Source organism: Electrophorus electricus, chromosome 14 (genome assembly GCF_013358815.1).
Source record: "Electrophorus electricus isolate fEleEle1 chromosome 14, fEleEle1.pri, whole genome shotgun sequence".
Lineage (NCBI taxonomy): Eukaryota > Metazoa > Chordata > Actinopteri > Gymnotiformes > Gymnotidae > Electrophorus > Electrophorus electricus.
This window is the reverse complement of record NC_049548.1, coordinates 5,683,468-5,702,500: the sequence shown is the minus strand read 5'-3', so window position 1 is coordinate 5,702,500 and position 19,033 is coordinate 5,683,468. Positions and strand designations below refer to the sequence as shown.

General features: G+C 47.8%; 1 protein-coding gene across 4 annotated transcripts in view; it reads right to left on the bottom strand.

Annotated features, from left to right (window-relative positions):
• Window positions 1-19,033, bottom strand: part of vti1a (vesicle transport through interaction with t-SNAREs 1A) — a 103,257-nt gene that overhangs the window by 37,391 nt on the left and 46,833 nt on the right. The window lies entirely within an intron of this gene.

Here is a 19,033-nt window from a genome sequence, read left to right as displayed (position 1 = left end):
CTCGTCTGTCACCCATCCAAATCCATTTACACACACTTAGTGAACATGCAGAAACAAGGCATCTGACAAGCTCTTCAATGGTCACTGTCATGTGCCTGTCCCATGGGTCAAAGAAAACAATAAACAAAAACACACTGCACCCCCACATCCTTCTCGCCCAAAACCCATCACTACACACCACATTAGCAGTGTGGATGGGAGGAAGGGTTGGCGGGGAGGGAAGGAGTGAGGAGTCTTTGCATGGATCAAAGTGAGCATTTCAAATGCACCAAACAATCGTGAGTAAACAACGCACTCATGGCTGGATTACATTACACAGGTGCAGCACTCAAAGAGCCGGCATGCTGCGTTCCTGCTCGGGGAACGTCACAAAATGGGCCGCATCTGGCAGCTCTGAAACCCCCCCCCCCCCCCCCCCCAACACCCAGAGATTGTGTGTGTGTGGGTGGGTGGGTGTGTTGGGCTTAGGGGAAAGAGACATGTTGTCGAATTGAAGGCCAGTGACTACGCAAACGTGTCCCCACCTTCATTAATTTCTAATCAGGGCGGAGACAGATTGAAGGATACCCAGATTAGATAGAGCAGTCAGACAGATATATGACCGATAGGGCAGATTAAAAGAGTGAGGAGCAATATTAATAACAATCATAACAGCAGCCAGCCAACAAGGCACAGACAAACAGATGTGGTGGAGGGGTGGAAATCTTCTGTAAGGAAAATTAAGCACCGCTATCAGTCTCTGTCCGAGGGAGAGGGCCTTAAAACAAATGAGCGTGACCCAGGGGGGTGGAAACAATGCAGCCTATTCTCTGACAACGCACTGCATGAAGAGCGCAGCCTCCCATTCAGACAGCACTACACATGATGGATGAGACAGACAGCTGGAAGAAGGCAAGGAGCAAACCGAATCATTCTGTCAGCGCCGGCCCACAAACACACAAGTGACGGAATGAGACCGCGCGCGCGCTCTCACACACACACACACACACACACACACACACACACACACACACACAAAGTCCTTGCAGAGCAGAGTACGCCGAGAGCGCCGAAATTCAATAACGTTAGTGCACTTGAAAATTGGAGCTGCTTCATTCTGACTACCACTTTCTACTGCCAACACTGACCCTGAGAGAAGGAGAGTCAAGGTCCCTCCTCCAGGGTCAAATGCTCCTTCATAACCTTTAACTGCAATTGTCCACACTTGTGTGAGCTACGTGTCACAATAATGAAAGCTGAAGGAAGGGAAATTAATTTGTAGAAACTGAGAAAAAAAAATGGACAAAGTTAATCAAGCAACTTGAACTACAATTAACTGATATGAATTAATAATTTAACCAGTGTGAATACATCCATTTAACTCTGTTATATGCTGTATAAACTTTGGCAACTACAAACAGGATTCGAAGCAGTTGTATTAGCTAGGCACTCAGATGTGTGCACATATGAAATCGATGGTGTGAAAGTGATCTCGCCACGCTGTAGTGCCCCTGTGGTTGAAACACTGTAAAACACATTAATGACTCCCGTTTCAGTCTCCCCTGCACAGAGCTTAGAACATAAATATTTCCTTTAGTTACGGGACCACAAATTGATGTTCCTATTAAGAGCAACACCACCACTCCTCCCTTGGCTTTCAGCACCAGTTCTCTAGTGGACAATTAGCAGTGTACACACCATGTCCCACGGGAGCGGGAAACTGGTCCAGGCCACCACTTGGCAACTAGCCGCTCTTTTTAGTTTCTCTGATTATCTGTTTGTCTGGGTCTATATGTCTCACTGTAGCCATCGTTTTCTCTCTCTCTCTCTCTCTCTCTCTCTCTCTCTCTCTCTCTCTCACGGTGTGTGTGTGTGTGTGTGTGTGTGTGTGTGTGTGTGTGTGCGCGTAATGAGAGCTCCGTAGGGCGGGCTAGGGCCTGGCGGCACGGGCAGGCAGACGCTGCTCTTTGGCTGGAGCAAAACAAACAGAGGCATTGAGGAGGATGAGAGAGGACATCCCCTCCCTTCCTGCTGCTCCGGAGGCCTGAGATGCCGCTCCTCCTGCTGGCCAGTACGCCGGGCCCAGCCGTCCGGAGCCGTCCCCCTGCAACCAAGCCCGCTGCAAATGAACCCCAACTGGACTTGCGCAGCAGGAACGCGGCGCATATGTGGAATCAAAGTCGCCGCACAGGACCCGACGCAAGTGCGGCAGGCGAGCAGCGGCAGAAGAGTCCAGCCCGTCAGAATGTGCACCGCAGCCTGGGAATACTTTCAGGACTCCTTCTTTTCTCAGTTCAGACATATTTAATGAACTGCTAATTAATCATCACACAATTAAATGAAGACCGTGACATTTCGTGAACTCAGAGAGTAGCTGTTAAAAAGAGGAGGGAGAGAGAAAAAGGGAAAAAAAAACCCGTCTGCCCACGATCATGACTTGTTGCTCATGATGATAAAAAATATTCCTCTCGTGTTTAAGGCCCTATTAACAATTTAAATGACCTGCTGTGGAGCGTTTCCACATCCTCGCTCCGGCTAAAGAGCTGCATCCCTGAGGTCCGTTTAACAAGCCCATTACTCCAATCTAGAACAGCAGCATCGTTACCGACGGACTGCGCTTAATTCCGGGTCTTAATCGGCTTACTGACCACCACTTAAAGAGGAGCCACCACACTCAAACAAAAAGATCTTTATTTTATTAGAAATGGATTTTGAGCCCGATTCTGAAGTCGCCTGGAGACAGGAGGAGTCAGACACACCGCGCCGCTCTTTCCCAGCTAGTCTTACTCGGTGCCTAACAGCCTCACGCTTCTGTCACGTTGCTATCTCTCCGCCTCGTCACCTGTCGTTCCGGCCGGCCGCCTGTCTGCTGGGCCACGCGTCTTCCTGTCCAGTCCACTGTTGGAGCGCCTGGCCAGGTCTGCCTGCCTTCCGAGTCCCTTGCCTGTGGATGGATCAAATCACTCTGGACATCCCGGAGGTCTGAATGTCACTCGTTTTTCATCCCTCTTTTCCTGCCTGCCGGTGGCAGCAGGGAGAGAGGGAGAGTGCACCTGGGAAGAGCGAGCCGCCACCTCTTCGCTGCCTCATCCCTCCATCCGGCCAGCCGTCCCTCGGTGGACACATATAATTGGACACATCATCAATTTTACAGCAGCTGTTTGAGTGAGAGTCCTCTCTGAGTTGTCTGAAGCCCTCTCTGTCCCCAGAGCTGAAAGGCTACAAGCCCTGACACAGGCTCACTCCCTGGCTCTGCTCTGCTCTTTATTATAGAGCTGCAGACACTTTTTTGAAGGTTACCACACAAACTTCTAGCTGGACACAATCCAAAGACAGCCAAACGAGAGAAAAACCGCCCAGGGGAAGAGTAAAGGTGGGCTTGGCAGAAAGCTGATCCGCTCTCTCACACTCTCTCTCTCTCACACACACACACACACACTTTGCCTTTTGGTTGGTGAGCTTTTCCTCTATCTGGTGACAGTATGCTATTGACAGATTAATCAGAGCTTTGTGCTCATGTATTGTTTAAAAAAGATGCAGAAATTGCAGTCACCATGTTGTTTGTGACCCCAATCTGAGCATCCAAAATGTAGGGCAAAAAAGCATGAGCAGCGCAAACGTAAAGACAATGCTGAGAGAAAGATGAGGACCAGGGAAAGAATGCAAAGAGCATAATAGAGAACACAAAGAAAAAGCCAGAGAGTGGAAGAAACAGACAGAAACAGACAGAGAGAGAGAGAGAGAGAGAGAGAGAGAGAGAGAGAGAGAGAGAGAGAGAGAGAGAGAGAGAGAGAAAGGACAGGGGCCCGTGTGTGAGAGCGAGCGGTGGGTAATCAGGCCTCATTTCTCCGGACTTTCTTCACTTGGCTGGGCACTGTTTTATTCATAGCCTTGGCCCTGACCCTGCCACACTCCTGTTCGGACAAATCATATCTGATTAAGACAAATCTTTATTAGCCAGTCAACTTTTCCCATTCATCACACACTCTCTCCCTCTCCTCCCATCTCAACACGCGGTGCCCGCCCGCTCTTTTGAAGGCCCGATTACTGACAATTGGTGGACACTCCTCCGGGTGATATGACACAGGTTTAATGGGTATGAATGACCACAGCAGTGGGAGTGTGTGGTAATAGAACCATTTGTTTAAGTGGGAGGAAGGAGGAAGGAGATGAAGACTTCTGCCCTCTGCCTTTAGCCCCCTGGCCGGCCGGGTAATAAGCTCACTGCTATTGACAGAGCCGCGCGGCCCCCCGGCCCGCCCCGATGAAGACGGATGAGAGGCGGTAGCATGCCAAAGAGCGGCTCTGATGCTGATGAATCAATCGCAGCCACAAGAATGCATGCATGTACAGATGGACATAACCAGGCCAAAGTCAAACGCTAACAAGGATAACGCCACAGGGTCGTTCAGAAGTTCCGTTATTACTGGCTGCGCAGTACAGGAAGTGTCATCCAATAATGAACCGGTTTACTAGCAGAAAGCCAACCTGCTTACTAACAAACTTTCTGGTGGCTTTAGGAGAAAGCAGACGGACCATTACAGGCCACTCCCCTCTTCACATTGGCACATCGGCCAAAGAGAGGGTCCTCAACTCCAGGTTCTGTGAGAACCTCACCGGGTCCACAGACACCGAGCACAGGTGGTACAACAGGGCGCCGACTTCCTGAAGAGACCCAACCACGTCCACCGGGCCTGCCAAAGGCTCCAGGATGCAGCCAGACCAGTGGCACTGCGGCCTTGCGTGGTGAACCGAGCGTGGCGAAATGGGCTCTAGGCATCACTAGGTCACCACACGGAGACCTGGGCACACTGCTGCCACCTGGCAACCACACACACGTGCAGCCCAGTGCCACATACCTGAAGGACAGTAACACTTTTTACAGACAGAGGGAGGGAGGTTAGCAGGGAGGCGGCTTTTCCCTTCTGCAAACTGTTAAGACTTAATCAACCAGCATTACTGAAGCATCCAAATGAAAACTAATAGACTAGAGCTGGACGTGATTGCCTCAGGTGCAGAACGGTGGTTTCAGGTTCCTCATTAAACGGCCACAGTTTTCATGGGCCGTTGGACAGTCATACATCCACTGTACCAGCGTGGGTCATTCCTTGTCCTCCATCCAATGGACCACATTCATTAATTTGATACCTTCTGTACAGGAAATGATTTGTACTTGCACATTAGGGCTGTGCTGATGGGAAAAGTGCACCAAACGTGACCGAATGCAATTAAAACCCACATGCACTGTCAACCCACTACATTAATATTGATGCATGTTTCACTACATTTCTCTGCTTGCTTTTCTGGCTGTGAGCAGAAATATTATTTATTATTTAGCTTTGTAAGAGTTACTCCATGCTGGTCTGTACAAGCCTGGTCATCAAAAGAGATCAGAAGAATGTAACTGCATCTACTTCATATGTAGTTCCATGAATCTTTGTCACCCAACAGGATCACATCAGAGTACTTGGGCCACGAAGTCGGCATTCTTTTGCTGACAATGTCACAGACTCAGATGAAAAGAAGCCTCATCAAATACAACATGAATACAGAATACACTCCTCTGAGTTTAATCCACACAAACGTGCATAAGAACAGTGAAATCAAACTGTAGCAATCTTCACAGCTGATAAAAAACCCCACTGAAACAAAAGAGAGACACAATGAGTGAGAAAGAGAGAAGGAAAGAGGCAGAGAGAGGAGATGAGTTTAGAGGACAGATGGCCTTGACAGGGATCTGCCCTCAAAATCAGCCCTGGTCCTCCTAATCATACATTATTTCCCAGGCATCAAGTAACTACACACAGTGCAGAAGCAGTGAGTAAACTGGAAGGGAAAGTCGATGATGTTCTTCTACCGTCTTTTAAACAGATAAGCAGCATTAATAATCCCATTACTGTTGATTAAAGCCTTTAGCATCTCTAATCAGAAAGTTGACAGGCAGATCAAAGCAGCAAACACAAATTTCGCCTCTTAATTATCTGTACAACACCATACCTCAGGCTGTTCTTCCCTGCCTATCTCATAAAAAAAAAAAAAAACCCTTGGCCACAGACGATACAGAAATCTAACACTTTATAACAGTTCATTATCCAATAAGACATGAACAAAACAAAAAAAACCAAACCACATTCAGAGCTTAAAAGCTATCTTCACAATTAGTAAAGACCTGAGGGAACCCTGCAGTCCTGCGTGCTGCAGGACTCCAAATTGAAACACCTTAATTATATTTGTCAAAACGGACACGCCGTCACCCTCATTTGCACGTGTTGACAGCGGCGCCCTGTGAAAGTGCAATGGGAATTTAGCACATTTCAACACCTACTGATTGTAGTGTTGTGGGGGTTTTTCTGTTTAATAATCAAACTAACACGCTAATTTGAGTGCTGCTTTAGCCACCCTGCTTTCTCCGGTGCCCTACAACGAAGAACATTAGAAGTGTCCTCAGCCGTACTTGAAGAGTTATCTTGCATTACACATCTAAACTCAGAAATAAGGCCTTCATCTCTGAGCACACTAATAAAAAGCAGTAGCTACTTTACTTCTGTATGCAGTGAACTTAATTCCTAATGCCGAGCTGTTTATAGGGAGGTGCGAACCAGCCATATCAGCCATATCAGACATGAGCGGTGTAACCAGTCAATAACTGCCCAAGCTGAAGCAGGAAGCGCTGCTGGATCTGACCGAGCTGGTTAATTTCAGTTTATAGCTCTAATCCTTCCAGATGGGAGCTATATAAATCATAGTGAATGAAAACCACTCAGCTGGCTTCATGGTATTCTTTTCTGATAAAGGCCGTCTTATTAAAACTGACAACACTCTGAATTTTACAACCTTGTGCAAGATTCTTCAAAATATTGCATACTAAAGATTATTCACTGGCTCACGACTCCCATATCACACAACCGTGCAAAATTAACAGAGGGGTTGGAGTTCTCGTCAACCATTAAGGCATCCAGGGTGTTTGGCCAGAGCAACAGCCAATGCATAAAGCAACATCTGAAATGAAATCAGATTTACTTTTCGTCTGCAGGCTCTTATCTGTACAGCCTCTGATGCACTGTGATAAGAGACCGTATCTGATGTCTGAGGGGCTCAGCAAGACCACTGTGTGGGGTGGGGGTGGGGAAGTCTTCAGCTTTTCACTCTTCAGGAATCCTGTATACTGGTCCATTCACTTCAGACCTACGTCTTCCCCTGCTCTCGTCTTCTGCGTGAGGACCAGTGCATAGCCCTAACAGCTGCACTAGTACAGGACGACACTGGGATCTAATGAACACGTTTAAACATACAGCTGCTTGACTTGGCTACTGGTGTTTATGAACAGCGATCAGCTGAGGAGTCAGAACATGGGCTAATCTCGCTGAGACCCTCAGTGGGATCATTGTATTTTAAAAGCCAATAAAAAGTATTCTCTCTCTCTCTCTCTCTCTCAAAAAAAAAGAAGTAAATAAATATATAATTACATAAATAAATTAATAAAATCTCCAGAGTTCTCTCATTATGCTCACAAAGGCAGTCCTAATCCAGTCAAAACGAGTGAAAAATCAGCAAAAATGATTCCCTCTCTCCATTTATATCTTGCTAAATGCATCAGTGGCATGCCAATGATATGTAAAATATGTATACTCTCAAAACAAACAAACATTCTCCAGGGAAATAGGACTGTCTGCGGTAATTTAGTTAAAGCGGAAACGGAGGGCGTGAAAGCAAGACATCAAACATGAGTCTGAATGGGATGCAAGCAGCGGCGTGCTGCACTGCGCTGTTAGAGAGTCGCAGCACTGACACGTTCTGACAGTTCCCAACACTTAAAGATTCTCCAAACTCCAACTTTGAATTCATTAATACTCATGAGCAAAGGATTCGTCTCCCAACACTGGGGGAATGGTCTGGTTGAACATGTTTACCAATCAGCCTAAGTGGAGCATGGAGCAAAATGGCCCCTCTTACTGAAAAGAAGTCATTACAAATTTGGATGCTTGAAAAGAAGGCCTTACAAATTCAGTCTTAAAAATGGGATAAGTAAAGCTTAGAGCTTTAAAGATAAGACAAACATAATTATACAGTATAATGTACGAGGAAATGACAATATTTCATATTTGACTTCTTTTCGCAGGTCAAAGGATGGACTGGTTCCTCCACTGGTCCTCTAGGTCAGGAAAATGCCCTTCCTCTGCTCTCTGGATGGTCTTGATGGTCTCCATCTTTTATACATTGTTTTCAATTCTAAGGTGTCCGCATTTATTTTTTTGTTTGTTTGTTTCCATGGCAATCCGGGGGCTGGACTTACGACTGCCAGAACACAGCAGCTTTGTACCCACCCACAACACGAGTTTGTCTCTTTCTCCGGGTTAATACCAACACACTTCCCATCTCCAGTGAAAGCCAAATAATAATGCTATTATAAGGGGGAGATGAGGCATGGAGGCAACTCACAAAAGGGTAACGCATCATGCGCTTCATTTACCAATGAGCACGGCCGGCCTGATGAAGAGAGATTATTGTCAGCGGCCACTGTGAGAATACGCAACGTAGCGTCCGAGCTGTGGGCCCTGCTGCAGGCCAGAGTACGTGTGCTTGCAGCGTTCTGGTAGAACAGGTCAGAGTGGACATCTAAAGCCGGGGTGCCGAACCGCTGCTCAGGAACAAGTGCTAATCATTCAGCTTTCCAAAAGCTACGTATGCACTAGGATGCCCAAAAACACACAAAGCTGAAAGTTGTTGTTTTTTTTTTTTACTTACTTCCACTAAGTATGGAAAATAAAGGGACTTTAACTTATAATAACAGCGTTGAGCTTTTCTCGATGCAGGAGTATAACATTTTCCATTGTTCCCTGGGGCATATTGCCCACTTTCCCTTTCGCCTCCTTTGATATCTGGTATAATGGCCGAACAAGTGAACAAGATGGTTTTTCTCCCCCACAGAGCACCCTCAAGTGTCCATGAAAATGAAGCGCACAATTAAGCGGACCTCTCCCGACACTCGTGCTGGGTGGACACTGCCTAATGCCTCTTCACAATAAACTAATGACACTTACATTGTGACTCGTTTGACAAATGAGATATGATTATTATTCACTGCCAAATGGTGTTCAGGTACAACAGAACAGGAGTCCACATATGAGGATGAGAAATCAACACCTGTGCCAATGATAGTTCCCACTTTAAAAGTCAGTAAAGTTAACAAAAGGCAATCAAAAGGAATTCTGCAAATTAAGAACATAACCACTGTGTGTGTGTGTGTGCACATTTTATTATATATATATATATATATATATATATATATATATATGACACACACAACACACACACACACACACACACACACACACACACACACACACACACACACACACACACAGCACTGCGTGTGGAATATGTATGCATAGCACAAGATCAAACTTCAGAATTACTATCCATAAGAAATTAACTAAGGAAGTATAAAAAAAGGGAAAAAATATTTTCAAAAATTGTTTTTAAATTTTTTTTTTTTTATCAACATTAAATACTTATAAATAGATATTTTCCAGTTCTGTGACCGAGTCCAACACCCTTGATGGTGAGTTTCCTGTAACTTTCCATTCCTTTGGAGACTTAAACCAGCACTTAATTTCCCCGACTGTAGAAACATGGTGCGACACAACAGTCAGCTGGGGGACGATATGACTGGCTTTAAACGCAGCCAAATGGTGGAACTAGCAGCACAGTGACCATCAGTCACACACGATGCAAGCTGGCATGTAATAAGTGACGCTGTACAACAAGCAGCGACTCCTCACTCCTGAATAGCCTGCAGCCTCCTGCGCAGTCTTACCAACCTCCCTGCCATCTCATCCACTAATGAAGCATATCTAACTTTTTAGACACGGCAGAACTAATTTAATCTAACTTCTGAGGGCCCTGGTGCCTTCAAATTAATTATTCATAAAGGACACAATATTATACCTCAATTGTCAACTCTGTGGCTGTCCTTTTCAAATCCCTGTCTGCCTTCTCTCTCTTTTGTCTTCTGCCTTGGCTTTCTTCTCCACTTGCGTTTTTAATCTATTACCAAGTGTTAGACATTGTCATGGTCGCCGTTGAACAAAACAATTTGCTTGTGTTTTTTTTTTAAGTTGGCTGGTGGCAGCAGGCGAGCAGAGCTGGTCGTAGGTGTTATTTGGGAGCAGCTCCCCATGGGTTGGAGGGTGGGCAGCCGTACCAAAGCGGCGAGCCACGGTGTGGGGTAATAACACAGCCTGGATACCTCTCACTCATCCATGAATAATGCATGCCACCTCACAGAGCCCATCTCTCCTCATCCTTAATGTTGTTTAGATCAGTGGGCAGAAGGAGTGTGAGGAGGTGAGCTATGCACACAGCGGCCTGCTCTCAGCCGTTCAACACACCAACGTACATGTGTGTGCAAAAACACACACACACACACACACAGGCTCTCTCTAGTCAGCATGATGGAATGTGACCTCAGCGTGAGTGACAGGCAGAGTGGATTTGGATCCGTGTGGGACCCCCGTGGTCTGCTGCGTTCATGACTCTAATGCAGAGGACGCTCAGTGAGAAGGCCAGCCAAGCCATGAATACGCCGACACAGTGCTGGTGAACAGAACTGCACCAGAACCAGCAGCAGCATCCACACACCTCTCCTTTGAGGAATTTATTAACAGATGGCTTGCAATATTTCATCTGCGCTTCTTTTTTTTTGTTTGTTTTTAATGGAACTCTACACAGATAGTTACTGGCATACACGTCGTGCTGGAACAGTTGGCAGAACCCTGCGAGCGTTCGGGAGTGTGTCACTATGGCGATATGTCGTTGATGTTTGTGGCTTCACCTGCCCTCTTTGCTTTAAAATGATGCCTGCAGCAACTCTCTCGCACTTCACAAAATCCTTCATGCCACACTGACACCACCAAAGAAAGCACATGCTCGGCATTAGGGAACAGTATGAAGGCGCGGCATCATCATCGCAGGAAACGCTGTCATGTTGCACGCCGTGCTTATGCTTAATGGATGGACGCCGTGCTTGCAGATTACTGATTCATGAAAAAATATTTAGCCTACAGACGATTAGATTCTTGATCGCCTGTTAACTGTTATTTATTTATTTATATTTTTTTACAAGCTGTTTGATATGTCCTCCTGCTAGGTTTTTTTTTTTTTGTGAAAGCACTAAATAAAAGAAAATCACAATGCTTATAGTTTCTCATAGCCTTACTTAAATGTTTGTACTTCTAGGACTGGCTCAATTACTGTTCCATTACTTGTTAGATAACCTCAGAAAAACAGTGAAACGCATGGCGAAATGGATTATGCATGGTGAAAATGTCTTGAAGTACTGTGATATATTTTTGCCATAGTGCCGATCTTTCCATGCCATACACTCCTGATCAGCATTATTAATTCCATTTATTAATCCATTGATTACTGACATTCATTCATTTAAAATGAGCTTTACACACACACACACACACACACACACACACACACACACACACACACACACACACACACACACACACACACACACACACACACACACAAAAAAAAAGATTCCCACACAACAAAAATCTGCGTTCTGGGCGAGTGAACGCCTTAGAGTATCACAATAGGTACAATATGCATGTCTCTATTGAATGAAACAACAGCGGGCTATGAGAAAGCAACAGCGCAAGCAGACACACCAACACACACATATCTGTGGGGGTGAACACACACACATATCTGTGGGGGTGAACAGCTGTGAGTCCGCAGAGGACAAAGGCACTGTTGTTAACGATAGTGTGCTGTTTATGGACTGACAGCAGCCTCCCAAACAGAGCGCAGTACCAGGGCCACAGGCTGCCTGGAACAGTGGCTGACAAAGGGCTGTCTGTCAGGAGCCGCGACGATCGCCGGACCGCAGCCCACCACGGCCACACATTGTTCTGCTGCCGGACATGGCTGGGCAGCCACGGTAGCCACACACACACACACACACACACACACACACACACACACACACACACACACACACACACACACACACACACAAAGGCATACTGTGGGTTTTTAGCTATACCTACCATGATGTGTGTGTTGTAAACAGGTCTTTTAATTCCTCTCTTTAATTTCTGTACAGTTTAGAGAGATTTGAGGCAATAGTATAGTGAAGAAATTATTTCTATTATTTCCACATTGTTTCCATATTATTGTTACATTTAGAACACAGAAAAATGTCCAGGATAACAATGGGGCTCCGTTTACAACGGGAGTGTTTCTTGTGGTTAATGTAAAACGTCTTGTGTGAACGCTAAACAGAGCTTAGAAGGCACAAGAGTCATCTTGCGACATATTTCTGTGCGTAGACGGTATCGGTTGCAAAAACTGGCCACTGAAAAACAGCACACCACCCTCTACCAAAACAGGAGAAACAGAGGCTGGGAGTAGAAGGGGCTACGAGGAAGTAACGTGAGTAGATAAGCAGCAGTGGCACACGTGCGTGCGTGTGTGATTCTAATTGGGTCCGACGCGTGACATCCCCCTGCTTGCCTCAGGGCAGCAGCCAGGGTGCGAGGGCACCAGCTGGGGGCACGGCCAGGCTGGCAGCGCGTCCTGGCTTGGCCTGGCACGCCAGCCTAACGGCAAGAGCAGAGCCCGCCCCTGTCACGAGACGCCAGCCGGGCTAACGAGGGCGAGGACGTGCTGTTTAAGAATTCCTCCACATCCTCCAGGCGGCGAGGGGATGGTCCAGCGCTGCTTCGCGCGCTCAGGCCACCGACGTTATCCCCTCTCCTGCAGCTGACCGGGGGGCCTCGGGAATGGGAGGCAGGAAGAAGACCGGAGCACAAAGAGGGCACGAGAAATTTTCACTGTAATAGGGTCCGTCTGGAGATCTGACAGAAGTGAAATGGTGTTCTTCCTTTCATTCTGCACAGGCTGGATGTCCATACAGGCATTACTAATGTGAAATAAATGATGTTCCACTGGGCAGGACTCCCTGCGATTCCACTGCGCCGGCTACTGTCTTCATGTCTGCCCTTAACAGGAATGCAGGCAGCAGCCAGCTGCACAAGATCCCGTGCATCAAGGCCATGGCTACAAATGAAACTTTCCCAGAGTGCAACTACTGAGCTGCATAATTAAAGGGGTTGGTGGTCGCTATGTTATTATCCGTGTTTACATTGAGGAGAAACCAATCATTCTCCCACCAGGCCTGGAGTGGAGGAGCATCAGCAGAAGTGCATAGAAGCACGTTGGGGCAGGTCAGCCAGACCTGGACACAGCGACTACCATGCTAATTTCAATCTCAGGATGTCATACAAAACATCAAGGTTTTACTTCCATCTTCCTCCAAAGCTTAAATTAGCAGAGGTTTAAGATCATGGTGTTTTTTTTTCCATCCTAAGATATAAAAAATGGATTAAATGAAGCTGAAGTCGGGTTTAATGAGCCCAGTCGGGACATGCAGAGGGCTTTGAGGAGCAGGAAGCCCGAGCTGCGGCATTTCCGACTCAGCGGTGCCAGGGGCCGAGGTCCAGAGAAGGCCGTCGTCCCGCCGGGCCGGGCATCGAGCGGTGCTGCCTCCGCAGGCTGGCAGCAGAGAGGCTAGCACAGCTCACAGAGTGCTGCCCTGGCTGGCCGACACCGGCACGGTGCATCTGACTGGTCTGCTGTGGCAGTGGGGAGCTAGAAGCCGCAGAGATGATGGGTTAGGCTGCCCTGGCTAGGGTCATAGTTTGTGCATTTAGCGTTCTGGCATTCCTTCTCCCGGGGGGCCTTCGTCAGCCTCTCATATCATTTGCAAGGGAGGCCATCCGTGTGTTCGTACTGCTACAGAACGGAACAGCGGAGGGAGCAGTGCGCAGAGAGGAGAGGGCAGGGGGCCCAGAGGACCCCCGGCCTCTCTGGCCCACAGCCCAGACTTGCAAAGATCTGTGGGTCTGTCAGCGAGCCCAGCACCGACCCCCTCCCCTACGCACACTCCCGCTACGCTCAGACGCCGCACGGCGGTGTTGACAGCACCAAGCGCGACACAGGTGGGCCTCTTCACCCACTAACGCCGACAACTGTCCTCAGGTCGGCCGCAGAGGGGGAGAAGCGAGCGCGGGCTGCAAAAGAGAGGAGGAGGAGGGTAAGGGAAGACGGAGGCAGGGCCCTAGCAGGTAGCCCTGGGCTGCAGCCAGGGAAAGGTCCGCCACATTCCTGCACTACTTTTGCTGTCGGACCCCCAGCGCTGTCATTCACAAATAGCCCAGATTAAAATGCCGAGGTACCATAGGCCGCGCCAAGCACGCCGCCATCCGTGGAATGCCTGGGAGAGGGACAGACATGGGTAGGAGAGGAAAAGGATGCGTATAGCCGAGGGAGGAGAAGGGGACGAACACGGCACGCGTGAAGAAGTAAAACAAAACGGGGAACTCCACAGAAGGAGGCACAAGGCATGGAGAGGTGGAATAACGGCCTCTGGCTAGAATGCAGTGGTGCCAGAGCCCAGAGTGAGAAGAACGAAAGGCAACGCCGGATGCCTCTCCGCTGACCCGCTGCTCCGCACACAGCGCACCAGGAGGCCCTGAGCAGACGAGAGGAGGTGCTCCGCACACAGCGCGCATATGCTAAAACTGGACTAATGAGTAAAGTGTGTGTGTGTGTGTGTGAGAGAGACAGATCTGGTGTCAGGCGTAATGCAGAATCCTAACACTGAAAAATGACCTGTCTGTCCAGCGTTCCTGCGACTGCCTAGCTGCCTGCCACCCAAGACAGCATGGGCCAGGCACAGGCAGGCAGCGCCTGCAGTTCCACGCCATGACAATCAGTAGCACACGCAGCCCTCGCACACACTGGGTGTTCAGAGCTTACTGTTTGTAGACACGTGTGACAGCGCATGAAACAGTAGCTATGGGTATGTCATCCCAACGAGGCATTTAGCTGAGACTCTGATGGGGACTAGCCAATGATTTTATATACAAGTCTTGCAGGGATATAATATAGAACTCAGAGAGATGAGGAATGTGTTAAAATTGTATCATAGTTGCTTTATACCATGAACAGGAAATAATAATAATAATAATAATAATAATAATAATAATAATAATAATAATAATAATAATAAGTAGTAGGTATGGTTGTTCATATAATAATATATGAATAAAGGTTATTTTGCTATTACATCCAGACAAGTTTTTTTTAAACTTTTTTTCCCCCTTTTAATTAAGTTTTCAACCTAATTTTTACATTTGTTTTAGTTGGGTGCATTTTTTGAAAGTTAAAAAAGAAAGGACAGATAGTAGGGGAAAAAGAAAGAGACAGAGAGAGAGAGAGAGAGAAGCAGCTTTGCCATAGTCCTGCACATAAACACGTGATCGTTATCTCAACAACAACAACAAGAGTCCCAGGAGCGAAATGCAGCACATATTCATCATTACACATAAACCCGCTCAGGCATACCACCATACCAGATACCCGCACACACGCGCGCACCCACACGCGCACACACGCACACACACTACAGAGAGGCCCACAAAGAGCTTTAAAGAGAAAAGTCGCAGTCACACAGTTAGAGTTACAGAAGGCATGAACACGACTGTAACACGATTATAATTTTCGGAATTGTACTTTAAAAGCTTTAAAGCAATCATTCTATGCTGTGTGCATGAAATCTAAAATTTACGTCATGTCTAGATCACGTTATGGATTAATGAAGTCTCTATCCACTTACTTGCATCCATCTGACAAAATGATACCTCTCTATCACCCTCTAGAGGATGGAGGACTATGTCAGGGTTTGATGGGAAAAAGATAATGAAAAAACATCCCCAACATTCATATTTAACGCTTCCCCTATAATGACCTGTAATCTATAATGTATAGCGCCTCCTCACACCACACATATGCGCACAAACAGATATATACTGTATATGTATGTATATATATGCGGCAGGCTGAAGCATATGTGGAGTAGGAGTGTATGGCGGGTAAGACTGACCCTCATGGTTGCTCTCCAGGGTATAAATAAACATGTGCGTGCTGGGCAGCCCTCTAATCACAGGCCTCGAATCAAATTTATTCAAGCATTAATATTTTAGTGCACAGCCATGTGAGAGAGCATGAATGATTAATTTAGACATCACCTATGTCACAATGCGTTACCCATCTGGCCTCTGATCTACTTTTGAGAATAGTAAACAAAGACTTTTTTGAGTTTTAGTATTAATGTCTGGTTTTGAGAAGGTGCAATGCTGAGTGACTGGATAGTCACCAAGGAGAAAAGTGATAGGCAAAAAAATGTTTTTTAAAAAAAAGTTAATGTGCAATATGACAGTCCTTACAAGCACAGCAATGTGCTTTCTGTTATTAATTCGCAAAAAAAAACCAAACAAACAAAAAACCCCTCCCGTCATTTAGACCAGCTGGGCTAAAACAACAAGCACCTGTGTGTCCCGTTGAAGTAAAGATGGCGTCCTACCCCAGCGAGGAGGTGCGGGGTGAGTCTCCCTCCCGGCTCATCCCGCCCCTCTCCTGCACGGGCTCTGATTGGGCTTAGCTTTGGGTCCCACTTGTTTGGTAAGCAGAGATCACAGATAACACAGAAACACAATCACGCCACTCCTGCCATCTCGAGAGCCCGAGGGTTCGGGCGACGGCATGTGCGGGATAAGGGCCGCGTGCGTGTGCGCTCCCGTGCGCCTCTGTGATGCGCTACCTGTCGAGACAGAAGCCGTCACAAGGGGGAGGGAAGTGTCACCGCGGTGACGCGCTGGCATGTGCCCTCGGGTGCTTTTGCTATGGTTGTCATTTTGTTATTTGTGTTTGTTTGCCTCTCGTACCCCATTATTCAAATAAATAAAAAAATAATTAGCCGTGTCATTCGTAGCAGAGCTTGTTGTGGGGTGTGTTTGTGACAAGTGTCAGTGTGTTCCCTTCTGTAGGCGCATTTGACCAGACTCTTGTCAGACAGGCCTCTCCAGAGACGCCTGGCTTAGCTTAGCCATCATCATCCTCATCCTCCTCCTCCTCCACATCAGCAGGAACTGAGATGCAGAGAGGCGTGTCTCTGGAGGATCACAGTGGGCCCAAGTGCCTCCCATGGGCACATCCCTTCAAGGAGACATCAGCAGGTTCACCAGGCTGGCTACAATAGTTTGTGCTTAATATGCACCACTACACATGATGCAAGACACTGACTGATATTAATTCATTTCTTGGGAAGGTGGGGACCTACTATAAAGGCCTTGGGAGATGATTACCATTGACTCTCATGTTCTTAGACACATGGAGGCACTACTACATGGGATGTGCGAAATTGAACTGGGAAAGATTAAATGATGTCTAAAAGGAAATTTACATAGGCTGTGGAAGCTGTGGGTCATAGCAGCACAGAGGGCCATCCTACTGGAGACGTGCGGGACTGAAAACAGGAGGAGGAGCACGGCTCGGCCCAGAAGGGAGTCGGATCAATATGGCATCCTCCACTCTGGAACCGGATGATCCTCTGCCAGAGGTTACCAGCAGTCTCTGACAAAGTAGGGGAGGTGGAGAGAGAAGAAAGACCAGGAACAAGAACGAGAAGAAGAAGGAGAGAGAGAGAGAGAAATGGAAACCTCTCTCTTTCTCCCCCCTCCTGCATGCAGTCGTAGGGTGGTGGTAATAGATTTTGACACAGAGCCGGCAGGCCAGAGTGAGAGGAGGGGGCCAGGGCTGAGTCGATATCTGAGCAGTGCGGATGGGCTAAACCCCTGGCACTCACACAGGCTAACCAGCGATCATTAGAAAGTCAATGAGTCCTCCAGTGCTCACAGCCAGCTTTCAGAGGGACAGAGCAAGGCGCTATCCACGCAACAAGCGCTGCTCAGAAACACACAAGAACACAAACAACCAGACGCACAGACACTAAAGACGGATCCGATTCCAGACCTGGATTCGCACGTGACCATGCACATATGTGCAGGTTTTGGAAGATAACCGCATGCACACACATGAGAACAAAGTGGCAAAGAGGACAGGTCTTAATTGAACCCTTCTTTTACATTATTGAGCATCTCCTGTCCTGCATGGTGCTACAGGCCCGGGAGGTCTCCGAGGAGGGCCACCGAGCTGATCGCAGGTCAGATTAGACGTGGCCTTTTCACCCGCAGCCATGTATATTTAACACGCTCACCTCCAGCCCCTCCGCGCCTCGGTGCTTAACTTGCAGCTCCGCCAGCCTTCCTTCGCCACTCATGCCTAATTAGCCTGAGAGGTACAGCTCGCCCCGCTCGCGACTACAAAGACAGCGGTCGGTCAGAAAGCGCATGAAAAGCGGTGCTGCGTGGAGGCCGAGCCGGGATCCGGGATCCGGGATCCGGGAGCGACTGCCTGCGCTGGCCAGGATGAGGAGGCGCCATCGCGAGCCTGCTCACTTACCCAGCCTCAGGGCCACCTTAGGTCTCTCCTTGCTCTCGCCGCTAATGGGCAGCACATTGGCAGTTAGATGGGGAGACAGAGACAGAGAGAGACAGAGAGAGAGAGAGAGAGAGAGAGTGAAAGAAGGGGGGGGGGGCTGTTCACAAGAATCAGTGAGTGACGTTTATTACCCCAACTAGTATGAAACACTATGACTAAAACATTATCCATACAGCTCCACTTGCCTCCCATAACCTCATCTAGTGCATTTCAGATTCTGGAGCAGCCAGAAGACAGAGAGAGGTAGCGTGTTACAGAGCGACATCCGATGAGATTAAAGTATTACCTCGACTAGTTGGTTAAGAGTTTCCTAAATCTGTTAGGATGTTTACAGAGCATATTCCACTAATCCACAAGCATGGCTTCTGTTCGGCCTGCAAAAAAGGGCTCAGCCTGGATAGATACGCGCAGAACTAAAAGAGCCTTGCCAAAATCTATTTACCAAATCCCGTGAGAGCGCAGTGCCGTACACTGGAGGACGGGGGCCGATGGAGGAACTAATGAGCCTGAAACACGGAGCCTCTTGCCATAATCTAAACCTGCGAGTCCTGGCTGTGACCAGAGCTGCTCGGTGCTGGAGGCCCGAGACAGGGGACGTGCCTGCACGGGTGGGGGAACATTATGATCATATGTG